Genomic DNA, 14,874 nt, shown 5'->3' on the forward strand with positions numbered 1-14,874 from the left:
AAAAAGTGGGGCCACATGCAACACTTTACACAATTTTATTGTTGTGATTATTTAGATTTTATTTTCTTTTAATCATTTAAAATTAATTATTTCATAGTAAATAAATTTTTTATTTATTTTTATTTTTATCAAAATTCATTATTTTTTTCCTCTATAAATAGAGACTTGGTTCATTTGATTTGGACTCATAAAAAAAAATTCACTTTTAATTGATAATAGATATTAATATATAATCATAAAAACAAAACTTTAAAAGAAAATAAGAATATGATGTGGGGTAGGGTGTTGAATTTTATTAAACAAAACCATTGTAGTGAAAAAAAATTGAATAGGTGTTGAATTATTAGGTGGAAGAGAGAGAAGATGATGTGGAAGATAAAAAGTGAAAAAGTAGGGTGTTGAATAATGTAACCATTGTACATAGTCTAACAAGTAAGGCTCATTTACCAAAAATAAATAAATAAAATGGATTGAGCACTATTACGTGTCCATTTAAACAAAATTTTGTAAGTTTAGTTTCAAACAATTTTTCTTCAAATCAACACCAACATACATCGTACCGTTAGCATGTTTCGGTGTTGTACCACATACTGCTATATGCATATGGGTACACTGCATCACTATAAATGCTTATCTCAAACTAATACTCACGGGTTAATCAAAGCCAATGAATATAATTTTTCTTTTCATACAATATGTTAAACATATTCCGGATCAATTCTCGTAATATAAACATTGGTCAAAGTGACTGCACACTAAAACAATTCTTTTCTTTGGGAATTTAAGTGCAGAATTTACAACACAACCAATTGTATATTATTTAATGAAAAAATCATTGTAACCATACTATGATATCAATTGTTCATTCAGGATGTTAATATCATGATTTTTTTGGTGTTTTAATTCCAAAAGACAATAATAAGAACGTACCCGGATTTATCATGATAATTATTGTTCTTGTGTTCTTGATTTGGATTTGTTTTTCTCCTCTTTTCATTCTTCCATTTTATACTTTAAACCGAAACCTCGATTGCCATTTGTTATACCCCAAAATTTGCCCGCATCTTTTTTCAAGAAAAACTTCAATCTAAAAATTAAGAGCTTCATATAATCTTGGATTTTTATCCCATAAATATCCTGATTTATGAATACTTGGTTTTTTAGAATTTTTCTTATACGGTATTTTGGCTCGCTGTTGAATTTATTCTTACACAAACGCCAAGTACTGTTTATTACTTCACACACGCTATTTATTTGAGATTCATTTACAGATAAATAGTACTGACACAATTGGTACAGAATTAAATCTTTTGCAGGCGCAGAGTCCGGGGACTCAGACTGTACTGGTAACAAGTAAATTATTACTAATTTTTGTTTCCCACTAATTTTTTGTACTATATTCCATTATTTTCAAAATCTCTTTTCAAATCTCTTTCTTTCAAAATCAAATCCTAACTTTATTCTATACATCTCTCTTTTTTCAAACCCTACCATACACTTTCTTTCAAATCCTATTTCCACTCAAATTTTCCTTTTTTGTACGGAATCACTTCATTCCCCAACGTCTTTATCCTTCTTTTCATTCTATAAATACCTTTCATTTTTCCATAAAATCTCACATCAAGTTTCAACTCATCTCTCAAATTCCTACTTCATATTCATTCTCTCTTCTTCCCCGGCAAAAATGGCGAAGCGGATGGAAACGTGTTTTCTTATGGTCATCACTGTCGTGGTGGTAATCATGACCTTCTTCTGTCTGCATAGCCCTGAAAAATGTGGACCTGGGATGTTGACACTCCCAATCATCTACATGTTACTGTTTGTAGCATGGGTTATTAATCGTCATTCCTAAAGTTTGCCGTATCTCTTATTTCTTAAATGTACTCGTCGTACTGTTCATTATAGTATGTAATATTTGCACTGTCAGTATTAAATGTCGTACTATTTTTCATACTGTTGCTTAACTATCCAGATAATATTTTGTGTGTTTTCTGCCAGTTAAATATTTATTTTTCTGTGCATTAAATGATTTTCAGGGTCATTATCGGTAATTTTGCTCGCATACAGTACATATTATTTATTTATTACGTCTGTGTTTTTCTAACAAGTCATGTAAATAAATTTTCATCATTAACACAAAACAAAACCAAAAACAAAAACAACAAAAATATTAACTTTGACGGTTGAATTTTCACTTTAACTGCTACATGCCTGAACAGTCAGTTGACAGTCAAACCGCTGACAGTGCAATTCTCCGTGTTTTGTACCATCAATCAAATCAATCTTTTGCATTTCAAAATTCCAAGATTTTTGTTCTAGAAGTCTTCTGAATATCACATGATTAGCAGAGACTCAGCACTGCACAAAAATCAGGTACGCTTAACTGTCTCCTACACAAACAGTCCCTAACTAGGGTTTTCTTGTTTTTTTCAGGAGAACAAGTTTTTGAGACCTCAAATGGATTTCATGGACCTCCATATATCTCAAAGTACCATCATACAAGTTTTCAAACTTCAATTCGCTCAGACGCACAGTCAGCAGCTCAAACAGTCAACAGACGACCCGTTTGACCAAAAAAGTCAACAGACAGTCAAAAATGAAATTTTTTGTCAACATCCATATTTTTTCAAAGGATTCATCATTTGATCATTGGTTGATCATAATTCATCAAGGAAAGATCAAAAATCAACAAAACCCTAAGTTTCAAAATTAGGGTTTTCTCCTAAAAAGTCAACTGAACTTTGACTGGTCATAACTCTCTCATCCTTCATCAAAAAAATTCAAACCAAAGCTCATTTTGAAGGAAATTCAATTATATTTCAAATGCAATTGGTCCCATGGTCATTAGATTCACCATTTGAAAAATATGAATCAAGACATTACAGGTCATTTTCAAAGTCAACAAAAAGTCACTTTTTTCAAAAGGATACACAAGGAGCATGGAAAATAATTTTGATATGAGACCAAATACATTGGTTAGAGGACTCTTTGAGGTTTCCAAAAAGTGCAAGAACTCCTTCATACGATAAAAATTGAGGGATTTACACCTTGTTGAAGTTGGCTAAATTTTGGGAAAATGCATGAAATCAACATTGATCAAAAATGTTTTTCTTCCAAATGAAACCCAATTTCCATGATCCAAACATGTTTCCCATGATGAGAAGAGCCTCCCACGACCAAGACAAAGCCCACATCATTTTTGTTCCTTTTTTGATTTAATTTTATCACATATAAGATTATATTAAAAAAAAGGAAAATGGAAGGATAATATGTAGCTTTGTTTCTAAGCATGACTCATCAAAGATCATTCAATACTCTGCCCCAAAGGAAGTACAGCAGAAGAGGTGTGGAAAAATCAAGCTATGGTGGCTTGAATTCAAAGCTACATATATTAAAAAAGTCAAAAATTCAACAAAAGCACTTAATGCTTCTAGCTTAGTTTTTAAGCACATCTTTGCCTATAAATGAAGTATCACACTTCAGTAAGAAGAGACACGAATTCAGAGCCCAAGTCTTGCTTGTATCAACCTTATATCAACTTGAATTTTTCAAAGAAATTTAAAATTCGAATTTTAATTTCTAGCTTGTTTCAATACAAACTAATTACTCAAACACATTCCCTAACCCTCACTGAACATAACCAGATCAATTGCAAGCCTTGAATCATCAAGAACACGTACCTATACCTCACGGTTTGCTCGAACTAAAACTTACAAAAATCTCATCACACATGCATGTTTAGCAAGATGTAGACTCATATTTAAGTTTACTTTGAGGTTCTGATCATTTCTGGAAACTTAATTGAAGTTTGGACACCTATACAAGAAACCACCATTTTAGGGTTCTTACTTTCAAATTTAGGGCTTTACGATCCATGCAAAATTACAAGTTCTAAATGGTACCATTAAACTTGCATGAACAAAACGAACTAAACCATGGCATCGCGCCAAGTTTATATCACTGTTTGCTTGTATTCGCTATTTTCAACAGGTGTAATAGGTGGGAGTTTTTACACCACCTGCAAATGAAAGGTGTAAAAGATCCATCCTGATGAAGAAGATGATGCGTGGCGTCCTCTGATTGGCTGGAGGGCGCGCGCGTGTTTTTTAAATTAACCTAGGATTCAGTGTTTTGCAGGTGTGTCACGTGTTATGATCCCTCATGCTGGTGACCATCAGATCCATCCATCTATCAATCCAACGCATCAAAACGCGCACCCCCATCATGGACTTCATTTAATAACCACACCAGATCATTGTTTATATATTTTCTATTTTTATTAAATTTTCTTTATAAAATTATTTTAAAATAGTTCTAAAAATCAAAAAATACACAAAAAAAATATTTTTAAGTTGATAAAATAATATTTTATTTTCTGATATAAAAATATTTTATTTTTCTTCATAATTTAATTATTTTGTATAATTAATTAGATAATATGTATATATTTATCTTTTAATTATTTTAACCAATAAAAAAATCATAAAAAATTTGTTCTTTATATTAAATATAGTTTATATATTATAGGCTAATTTTGTACATATTTAGAATAATTTTCTCTTTAAGTTTTAATTATTTGTGTAATTATTTATATAATTATATGATTATTTAACTTAATAATTTCAAAATCAATTTCAAAAATTCCAAAAAAATTAGTTTTGTTTTAAAATTAATTAACAAGTATTTTGAACATATTTTGAACTTAATTTTTAGGTTTAAATTTTATTTCCATCTTTTTCTCATTTTAATTAAATTAATCATGCATTAATTCTAATTAAAATCAATCATCAAAAAATCCAAAAATATTTCTTTTATTTTCTTGCAATTTAAATTCCTAGATCAAGTGTATAGGTTGTCAAATTCATGTAAATAGCATAGTTTACATTTCCCACAAAATCGATGTAATAGCGTAGATTTATTTTCCGCATTTTACATTTCTGCATTTAAATTCCAGCACATATAAAACTGCGTGTATGCCAAAGATTAAAATTGAATCGTTAGATCACTAACTTCAAAAGATAAAATATCTGAATCAAAACACAATCACACTTGCACCTCTTAGGGTAATCCCTCTCTCACTCTTTTCAAGATCAAAATCAAATTCAAATGCAAAAACGAACTTTTGTTTATATCCGATAAAAGGAGAATTTTCTAAAGGAAATAGGAAAAGACCTTATAACTTAGGGTAGACCTCCTAATTTGCTTGCTCAAATCAAAACAAACAAATGTCTCTTATACTGTTGTTTTTTTCAAAATAAAACTTTCAAAAAAGATAATACTTTGTATATATCCAAACGAGGATCATTACGAAGTTAACGTTCTTTTTTCAAAACATCTTTCGAAAGATAAAACACTTTGTATACATCCGCACAAGGATCATTACAAAGTCAATTTACAAAAGTATTTGAAACCACATACAAGCATTTCAAGGCAATAGAAAAGTGATTCAAAACAAGTGAGCTAAGCAAATTAAAGAGCCCATGGATAACCATGGATACAAAGGGTGCTAATACCTTCCCTTTGTATAACCTACCCCCTTACCCAGAATTTCTTAAAGGTCTTTTTCTGTTTCTTTTATAAACCTTTCCTTAATTGGATAAAATAAAAGTCGGTGGCGACTCTCTGATTTTCAAAAAGACAAAAGAAGAAAGAAAAGAGTGTCAGTTCGCGTATCTCTCCGCGAGAGGTACGGTAAAAAAAACCGAGGGCATAACAAAACTGGCGACTCTGCTGGGGAATTACTTTCTAAAAACAAAATGTTTTCAAAAGGGGTTACCTTTAGAGTTTAGATCACTTCGATGTTTTCAATTGCTTGACTTGATTGCTCTATTTTTCAAAGGTTTGTTTGGGTATTTGCTTGTGTGAAAGATTCTAACCCGAATATCGAGATACCTTAAGTATGTGACAATAGACCAAGGAAGTTGTACGGCATGTACCAATACGGTTAATCTGGTAGTCACCGTTAGTGCGATACTTTTGTTTATACTGATGTCCCTTGAAAACAATCAAGGAGTATATTAGGCTTCCGAAATGTCATTAAACACTAATTTGTCTTAGAACCTTTTAGTTGAACTTGACTTGTGGCCTATTAAGTGGCTAGCTTTGAAATTGATCGAAGTTAGTTATCCTCGAGGAATATTTTTGATCGGCCGTCCGAGCGCCGTATTGAGATGTTGTCTCCAAGGATCATAGAACCCGAATACTATTCTAGGACAGGTTTTAACCAACTCAACTTCAGTGGGGAGGGTATCACCTATGAACTTCATGCAAGCCTTTAAACCTAAGGCTATTGTTTGATTTGTTTTTGTGTGCCACATGTTTGACATCATAACATCATAACATCATAAGCATCATAAGCATATCATTTTCCCACTAACCATTTCAAGGATCGAAGAGTTTACCTTTGTTTTGTTATTGCAGGTAATGGCTCCCGCCACCAGAGATTACATCCGAATCAACATCTCAACAGTGCCATCTGAACTAAAGGACTTAATATCAGAGTTTCCCAGGAATGCTCAGTTCACCGAAAAACACGGTCACCTACTCCATTTGGTTACCTCAAAATTTGAAGAAGACATGATACGGGTCCTGTTCCAGTTCTTTGATCCCAAACATCATTGTTTTACATTTCCTGATTACCAGTTAGTACCCACCTTGGAAGAGTTTTCTGAACTAATTGGATTACCTGTTCGAGATCAATTACCTTTCACTGGTTTAGAAAGGATTCCAAAACCTGAAATCATCGCTGCTGCCTTACATTTGCGAAAGTCAGAAATCGAGTCCAATTGGGAAACAAAGAGTGGAATCCAGGGTTTGCTTGCTAAGTTCTTAATGGAAAAGGCTCGATTACTACTAAAAAACAAAAGTTACCCAGCTTTTGAGGAGGTTGTGGCTCTTTTGATCTATGGGTTGGTTTTATTCCCTAATCCCGACCAGTTCATAAGTGTGCACATCATCAACCTTTTCTTAACCCGTAACCCGGTACCAACCTTGCTGGGAGACATTCTACATTCTCTACACACTCGTACCATGAAGAAACGAGGAACTCTTATGTGCTGTGTACCACTATTGGCTAGATGGTTTACATTTCATCTTCCCCGATCAGTGTTGAGAAATGAACAAAGAATGCAATGGTCTCGCAGGATTATGTCTTTGTCTCATTCAGATATCCGGTGGAACAACTTCTTTCAAAGAGACATTACTATCATTGATCATTGTGGAGAGTACCCTAATGTGCCACTACTTGGCATCAAGGGAGGCATCACTTACAATCCCTCTTTAGCTTTATGCCAATTCGGATATGCACGGAGAAACGGTCCTCATGACATGATTATCCGTGGCATTGTGTTTGATTACGAGGATGATTCACACAGACACCGACGAAGGTTCATACATGCATGGGGCAGTGTCTATAGAATAGAAAGCAAAACTTTAGGGCAATGGAATTCTATTCCTATGGAACCTTACCTCAGATGGGTGCGTACTCATGCTCAGAAGTTCATCATGCCATATCCCGCTATTCTACCTGTGACTATTGAGCCAGAAGTCGAAGGAGACGAACCTCGAGTTATTCTACATCCGGATATGCCAACTGACCTGGAAGAGTTGCAGAAATCTTGGGTTCAACTAAAAGAGGAAAGAGACACCTTCAAAGCACACTGTCAAGACTATGAGAGGAAAGTATTGGAGCTCACCGGACAACTCCAAGAAGAGCAGCAGATCAACACATTCCTGGGTGCGAAGAGAAAGCGTCCATGGGAGACCTAAGGGATCCTTCATTTTCTTTATTTTTGTTTTGTAAGCCCGAATGAGGCAAAGAAAAAAAAAGAGAAAAAAGAAATAAATTGTTAAATGTTTGTTTCTCCTTTGTTTTAACAAATCTAAATTCTAAGATCCTTGAAAACATTGCATATGCATTTCATTCATACACATTGCATAACAGGTTCACATGACGGATTTCTCATCTCCTCGCTGTTTATTTCAGTTAGAAGAGATGGAATCTGAAACAAGCATCAAGAATCTCGAAGCACAGAACGCCCAAGTTCAGGTAGCAATTCTGGAACTAGCAAAGGGGAAACAAGAACTGAAAGCCCTGATAATCAAGAAGAAAAAGAAGCCCAAAGGATCTGTAGGCTTGAGTCACCTGAAAAGGAAGATCAAAATCCCAGTCAAAAGGTCCAAAAAGCCACCGATCCCCGAAATAGTCGGTGATGGTGAACAAGGAGACAATCACAGCAACTAGGGTTCTGCCAAACCCTCTCTCTCTTCTAATGAAGAAGATTATCTTTCTGGAGACGAACAGGATGATGACAAATACCAGCAGTTGGAAGAACGCATGAAAGCTATGGAGATACAAAAAATACCTGGTTTAGATTTCGATGATCTGGGACTCGTTTCAGATGTTGTTATTCCTCCAAAGTTCAAAGTTCCTGTCTTTGCAAAATATGATGGAGTTTCCTGCCCAAAACTACATCTGAGGTCCTATGTAAGGAAGATACAACCTCATACAGCAGATAACAAATTATGGATTCACTTCTTCCAAGAAAGTCTGTCGGGTACACAACTCGAGTGGTACTACCAACTGGAAAGTACAAAAGTTCATACCTGGGAAGATTTAGCTGCTGCTTTTTACAAACAGTATCAATACAATGCTGACCTTGCACCAACCCGTACTCAACTAAGGGGCATGTCCATGGCACCGAAAGAAAGTTTCAAAGGATATGCACAAAAGTGGAGAGATCTGGCTGGAAGGGTTCAACCACCCTTATCTGATCGCGAGCTGGTCGACATGTTCATGGGCACTTTAACTGGCCCTTTCTATAGCCATTTGCTAGGAAGCTCATCATCAGGTTTCACTGACCTGATATTGACTGGAGAGCGTGTCGAAAGCGGCATTCAAAATGGAAAAATTCAAATAGGCTCTTCCTCTGGTACTACAAAAAGACCCATCAGTGGGAGAAATGAAGTCAACACAATGCACAGTCTGAAAGGTCGCAAAAATGAGCATCACCAATCTGTAGGGGCAGTTCTGATCTCCGCATCTGCGCCTCAAAAAGATCAACCGCCAAAATATACGCGTCGACCAGATGCACCAAGAAGAAATTTCCCCAGAATCAATATGCCAATCTCTCAAGCATTGCAGCATTTGTTAAAAGCAGATCTGATCACATTGAAAGACCCTCCAAAGAATGTCAACACTTCCTCTCCGAGTTATCGCCCCGATGCAACATGTGCGTATCACTCTAACTGTCCAGGACATGACGCAGATCACTGTTGGGCCCTGAAAAATAAAATACAAGACATGATAGATGCTGGGGAAATTGAGTTCGATCCTCCAGGGACTCCAAATGTCATCACGGCACCTATGCCGAAGCACGACAAGACCGTCAATGCTATCATAGACACTGTTTACATCTATGATGTGAGGGAATTGTCAACTCCGCTCCTTGAAGTCAAAGGAAAGCTAATCCAAGCTGGTTACTTTCCAAGTTGTGACCCTGATTGCTTTTATTGCACACACCTACCCAATGGTTGTGAAAATCTGAGAATGGGAATTCAAAAGTGGATGGATCGCCGTATCATTATGTTTGAGAGGCTACCTTCCATGGACGTTTTATGTGAAGTCTTTTCAAACGGCATGAGAATAGAGGATGTCTCAGTGGTTTCCAACATACCCTTGAAAATCCCTACCAAAGCTCCTTTCAAAATTTCTGCTACACCCAAAGTGGCATCGGTAATCATTACCAGTCCGATTCCATTTCCATACTCCTCAGACAAAGCTGTCCCGTGGAGTTATGACACTAATGTTTATGTCCATGGAGTTAAACAGGATACCTTGACCGAAGAGGCCATGAATTTTACTACTCCAACTGTTGATAATATTGTGGGTACCAGTAAGATTACGAGAAGTGGAAGGATCTTTTCACCAGAAATTTCTCCAAATGTTGCTACTAATCCAGTCCAGGTCCCAGTTCCTAATCAAGATATCAACGCTCGAGGCAAAGAGCCACAAGTTGAACCAGTTCAAATACCGGTGGAAGTCACTGTTGAGGATCCATCAAAGCAAGAAATGGAGGAAATATTGAAAATCATCTGCAAGAGTGATTACAATATTGTCGAATAACTGGGGCACACTGCTTCAAAAATCTCAATGCTGTCTCTGCTAAAGTATTCAGAAGCTCATGCCAAAGCCCTGATGAAGTTCCTGAAAGCTGCACATGTGCCACAAGAGATTTCAGTCGATCAATTTGAAAATTGTGTTGCCAATCTAACCGTGAATAATGGTCTTGGTTTCTCTGATGTTGATCTAACCCCTGCTGGAAAAAATCACAATAAAGCCCTACACATCTCTATTGAATGTAATGGCACCACTCTATCTCATGTGCTGGTAGATAACGGTTCCTCTTTGAACGTGTTACCAAAAACAGTACTGGAAAAGCTTGACTTCGAAGGAATTGTGTTACAACCAAGCGATGTTGTGGTAAGAGCCTTCGACGGGTCAACAAGGACAGTGTACGGAAAGGTGAATCTCCCAATCAGAGTGGGCTCTCAGATCTTTGATTCTACCTTTTAAGTAATGGAAATTCACCCAGCATATTCCTGTTTACTAGGACGCCCTTGGATACATGGGGCAAATGCTGTGACTTCTACCCTACATCAGAAGTTGAAGTAACCAGTAAAAGGAAAGATCGTCACAGTTTACGGCGAAGAAGAATATGTGGTTAGTCACCTGAGCAATTCCAAGTATGTTGAGTTGGATGATGAATTCATCGAAACTCCCTGCCAATCTTTTGAGGTGGTCTCTCCAAATGTCTCTACTACCAAGCATATTTTTGCTACTCCAACTACAACTATGGCTTCTCTCAAAGATGCTAAAGCTGTGATCGAAGAAGGTGGTTGCACAGTATGGGGACAGCTCCTCGATGTACCTTACAAGTCCAATAAGCTAGGCCTGGGCTATGCTAATAGAAATCAAAAGAACGATCGAAATCCTCGTTCTGGAGGATTAATGTCACATTTCATCAGCCAAGGAGTAAATGCTATTGAAGACGATGGAGTATTCCTGAACCATATTATTCAGCCATATCCAAATGAAATTCCACCTGTTCCCATGGGAGTTTGGGATACTTTGGGAGAACCAAGTGGCGGGTATGATTTTCTAGTAAAGTATTCTGCACCTCAGAGCTCTTTTGTTGCTATGGAAGACATTACCCCAACTGGATGGGGTGATCAATTTTAAAATGACAAAAGTTTCACAAGTTCCATCACTGAGCAATATCAAAATCCACCTAAAGAAGTTTGGGATACGCTAGGAGAGCCAAGTGGCAAATATGACTTTATGGTGAAATATTCCGCTCCTCCGAGCTCACAAGTCGCTATGGAAGACATTGTCCCAACTGGATGGGATGAACATTGCAAAGACAATTTCACTCTTGAAGAAGCCAGGGAAACACCAAATAATGAGGGTTATTTTTTGTCAAAGTACACCACTCACCAGAATGCACAAGTCTCTATCCAAAACATCATCCCGACTGGATGGGACGGCCTTATCGAGTATCTCGCTCAGCCAACAGAGATATCTCAGCCTGGGCTCTCGAATCCAGCAGAGCATATTACTCATCCCGAAAGGTCACCAGCTCATTTTCCCACCAATGAAATCAATGCTGTGGAAGATGAAGAAAACAACTGCAACTGGAACAGTTGGATACTCCCTGCTCACAACAATGGATTGAACAACTGGGAAGCTGAGGATGTGATCTCCTTTGATCAGGAGTAAATGCAATTTCCTGTTTTTCGTTGTTTATATTGTTCAAAGATAAAAACGGTTCCTGTACTATCGAACCATGAACTTGAAAGCCGTGTGCCTTGCCCGAAGCACACTGGTCCTTTTATAAGGGTTTGTCATATCATGATCATGTTCATTCAATAAAATCATGGGACGTTTGCATATTCAAATTTTGTGATCCTTTTTCTTTCTTTGCTTTATTCATTTTTTCAAAAAAGCTATGTTTTCTTACACACACCCACATAAATAAATGCAGATTCACATTCACTTTGGATCCAGTTGATAATGATTCTGCTATTGCCCGTCATGACTTTGAAAATCCGATCTACCAAACTGAGGACGAAAGTGAGGAAGATTGTGAAGTACCAAGAGAACTTGCAAGGCTGCTAGAACAAGAAGAAAAGACTATACAGCCGCATGAAGAACCAATTGAGGTCATCAACTTGGGCAGCGACGAAGAAAAGAAAGAAGTCAAGATAGGGGCTGATCTAGAAAACAGTGTCAAGCAAAGACTGATTCAAATGTTACAAGACTATGTTGAGATATTCGCTTGGTCCTACGAAGATATGCCTGGCCTTGACACGGACATTGTGGTTCATCGCCTGCCGATCAAAGAAGGTAGCACTCCAGTTAAGCAGAAACTGCGGAGGAGTAGGCCCGATATGTCCAAGAAGATCAAAGACGAGGTTGAAAAGCAATTCAATGCCGGTTTTCTGAAAGTTGTGAGTTATCCTCCTTGGATAGCTAACATCGTTCCTGTGCCCAAAAAAGACGGGAAAGTCAGAATGTGTGTAGACTACAGAGATCTGAACCGGGCAAGCCCCAAAGACGATTTCCCTTTACCTCACATCGATGTACTGGTTGACAATACCGCACAATGCAAGGTATTCTCCTTCATGGATGGATTCTTAGGGTACAATCAAATCAAGATGGCACCCGAAGACTGATCGCGACTTTGCGTGTCTATTAGTCGGGATAACTGCAAGTGCACAGTCGTGTCGTGTAGTTTTAAAAGATATCGAATCCACAGGGACTATAAATCGACCTACCGTTATCTAAAGTTACTATGTAAAGCTAAGGCTAATGATATTTGGGGTTTTTTTTTATAAATGGGGAAACTAAAATCTTAAATCTAGGTAAAATATAATAACAAACGGATATCAGTATGTATTTCATCTAACTTAGGTGATCCGATGGTCCATTGGCTATGGTGTTAATTCAATTAAAGATCTTTATTAATTCTATTGATTAAAAGTCCTCCTCTCAAACTCTCGCTCTATTGATTCAGACTACGATCCTAACTCTTAATGTACGCTTTCGCCATCCCACCAGATTTAGAAACGCTTTTTGAAAACAACGTAATTAATAAAATGCTTATTTTATGAAGTCGTTATCTACTTAAATCTCCTAATCTCAAACTCTCGCTCTGTTGACTCGGAACATGCTAATATCCCTAACGTACGCTTTCGCCATCCCGCGCGGGTATAAAAACACTTTTTGAAAATAAATAAGTTCTAATTAGTTCTAATACGCTTTCGCCATCCTTAAAACTAATGTCCTATGTCTACTATCCAGTTAAAGATCTCAAACTTTCGCTCTATTGATTTTAACCTTTGACCGTCTTAACCCCTCAAACTTTCGCTCTATTGGTTTTAAGACTTACTAATTAAATTAGACATACAAACCAAAAACAAGTGATAATTAATAAAACATAATTAAGCCAATTTAATTCGGATCCCTACGGTTAAATTACTTTACATACCGACATCTAAATAAATTAGCCAGACATACTTAAAGAAACAAACATGAAATTATAATTATTAAACATGGAATTATAATTATTAAACATGAAATTATAATTACTAACCATATTATAATAATAATGATAAAACAATATTATAAGAACATAAAACTAAAATAATTGCAAATAAATAAACCTGGAAGTAAAGCAGACGAAATAAACTTGAATTAAATTGCGAACAAAACAAATCTTGAAACTTGAATGAAGCTTTGAAATAATGTCGGCAAGATTGTGATCCAAGAGTACATAAATTGTAGGCCTAAAACTAATGGTGTGGTAGTTCCTCAATGTGAGAAACTACCACTTTTACAAAGTGATAATTTATGCCTAAAACTATGAACAGCGCTTCCGCGCCTAAAACTTGGATGCCTTCAAATGAATGCTAAGACCCTTTATATAGTGAATGGAAATGGAAGTTACATTCAGCATCACGTGAGAAGTAGTGGAGATAGTGGAGTGGGAAGTTGAGAAAATATAGGAAGACTTGGTTGGTGGAGTATAAAACGGAGACGTGGGCCTTCAAATTTAAACTATCTTTGAACGAGTCTTGAGACGTGGGTCTCAAAGTGGCTGGATTGTTGGAGACGGACGTCTCCTTCATGTGATGTGGCCTATGAACGTGGGTGAGCTTGGGAGACGGACGTCTCCTTTGATGACGTGGCCCTAGAACTTTGGAGACGGGCGTCTCCATGCAATTGGGCCCTTAGACGGGCGTCTCAGCTTCTTCATAGTGGGAGCTTCAGCTCCTTCGTGGGCTGGGCTTCCACACTTGGTCCATCGTATTTTCACCCTTCACATTTGATTCATTCCATTTGCACCTCCACTTCACTACAGTACCTCTTTTCCATCTTTTAGGCACAAATAGTAGTGATTTTAGCTCAATTTCTTTCCTTTTCACAAATAGTCTCAATATGAGCGTAAAACCTGAAACAATAGAAATACCAGCCTAAAACCAACATAAAACAACATAATTAAGATAAAATAAGGAAATAATTGATATAAATCGAGCCAAATAAACGATACATTTTCGTGTTATCAAAGACATGAAAAAAACAACTTTCACAACACCCTGGGGAACCTTTTGTTACAAAGTAATGCCCTTTGGTTTAAAGAATGCATGAGCTACATATCAACGTGCAATGGTAGCTCTGTTCCATGATATGATTCATCAGGAGATAGAGGTGTATGTCGATGATATGATTGCAAAGTCCAACACCGAAGAGGAACATCTGGGTCATCTACACAAGCTGTTTGACAGACTCAAGAAATACAGGTTGCGACTAAATCC

Source organism: Vicia villosa, linkage group LG5, assembly GCF_029867415.1.
Source record: "Vicia villosa cultivar HV-30 ecotype Madison, WI linkage group LG5, Vvil1.0, whole genome shotgun sequence".
NCBI lineage: Eukaryota > Viridiplantae > Streptophyta > Magnoliopsida > Fabales > Fabaceae > Vicia > Vicia villosa.